The sequence below is a fragment of the Phaethon aethereus genome (genome assembly GCF_964289735.1).
Source record: "Phaethon aethereus genome assembly, chromosome: 25".
NCBI classification, from domain to species: Eukaryota; Metazoa; Chordata; class Aves; order Phaethontiformes; family Phaethontidae; genus Phaethon; species Phaethon aethereus.
The window spans coordinates 4,844,996-4,846,969 of record NC_138601.1 but is presented as its reverse complement, the minus strand read 5'-3'; positions in this window follow the sequence as shown (position 1 = coordinate 4,846,969).

Genomic DNA, 1,974 nt, shown 5'->3' with positions numbered 1-1,974 from the left:
AAGAGGGTGATGGAGGCTGAGGGATGCGGCGAAATGCAAATGGGCAGTCCCGGGTTTCTGGTTGTTCATTTATCGTCCTTTTTTTTTAAAAAAAAAAAAAAGAGGGGGAAAAAGAAGTGTTTAGCCTTCAGAAGAAAGACAAAACGGTGCTTGAAAGGAATTGAAAAGAGTCCCTTTTCTCCTGTCTTTTGGTTGCAACAGAAAATCGCACACGGATCTATAATGCGGATATTTCACAGTCTTGCAGTGGACATTAACATTCAGCACACGGTTCTCTGCAGTAGGAATGAAATGGTTTTGAGTGTGAATGAACAAAAACCCATTAGAAAACCATGACTGTATTAAATTTCAGCTGGGAAAATTGAAATATTTCTCACTTGGATGCTAACTTCGGGAGATCAGAGCAAAAACCCCAACGAAAAGAGCGCTTTAGTTGCTGTTTAGGGAATATTTCATCGCAATGGCACTTCTACAGTGGCGTGAGACCCATCAATGGAGAGTCTGCTTGCAAATAATAAACCTGTTTCTTTTTTTTAATTATTTTTTAATTTTATATAAAGCAATTAAGTCATCTAGCAGAGAAAGATAACATTGATACCCGTGGAAAATTAATTATATTTTGCCTTTGTACAGAGTGTAACACTAATATATGGAAAAGGCATTTCCCTGGCATTGCTTTAGAGCAACGAATTTCATTTTAAATTTATTGGATGTTATTACAGTAAGGAGTTTTCCTGTTTTGTTTACAGGTCTAAAACTACATGCAGCAGCACACACTAAGAGATCACGTCATCTTAGGCTTTGAAAAAAAAAAATTTAAAAAACTTAAGCAGAAGGAGAGGCAGAGCTCCCTTTGATATTGTATTTTATTATTGGACTCAGATTAGGAAACAAATGGAGTGAGGATGTAAAAAATGTACCTTTGATTCAGCTGAAGGAGAAGCAGGGAAAGACAGAGCAGTCTGAGGTCCCTGTTAATGACATCCCATCAAGATGCTTGTAAGACCCAAGAATGTTTACAACGTGGGCTCAAGTTCAATGACAAAATCCTTTGAAGGGTAAAGGGGGGAAAAAAAGCAGCCCAGACACTTTGTGCAGTGGGCATGAACTTGAACAAAAGAAAGGAGTCAAAGGCTGGGGAAAGGGGGGGAAGCGTGAAGGAGGGACTCGGAGAGGTGCTCCCACTGCGCCTGCTTCTGCCTGCCTCATGCTCCTAGGTGGGTCTCTGGCACCTTTTAATTTGATTTAGGAGGAAAACGATGAGACAGGAGAGGAGAGGAGAGGAGAGGAGAGGAGAGGAGAGGAGAGGAGAGGAGAGGAGAGGAGAGGAGAGGAGAGGAGAGGAGAGGAGAGGAGAGGAGAGGAGAGGAGAGGAGAGGAGAGGAGAGGAGAGGAGAGGAGAGAGAGGAGAGGAGAGGAGAGGAGAGGAGAGGAGGAGAGAAGAGAAGAGAAGAGAAGAGAAGAGAAGAGAAGAGAAGAGAAGAGAAGAGAAGAGAAGAGAAGAGAAGAGAAGAGAAGAGAAGAGAAGAGAAGAGAAGAGAAGAGAAGAGAAGAGAAGAGAAGAGAAGAGAAGAGAAGAGAAGAGAAGAGATGCCAACGTGGTGTGCAGGGTGGCCGGCAGATGAAACTGCCTCTCCAGTCATCCTGTTTTAAATGCAATTTTCATAATAAAACCATACCAGGGCCCCCCACCCCAGAGCCCACCAGGGACCTCCCAGGGCTGCCCTGCCCCTCGTTTTGGGCCGTTCTGCCCCAGGTTTTAGTCTGCTCTGCCCCACGTTTTGGGGCTGCTCTGCCCCAAGTTTTCTGAGTTTCAAGTTCAACGGCAAAGGGAGGGGGCGGGAGCCTTCACCTGGCCCGGAGCCCCCCGGCAGCGGCTCCTTCCCGGCGTTTTACGAGGATGTCGGGCCTTTCTCGCCCTTTGCTGAGGCCGCCGTGTAAAGGTTTTACAGCTCTCCCCGAGACTCTCCTCCT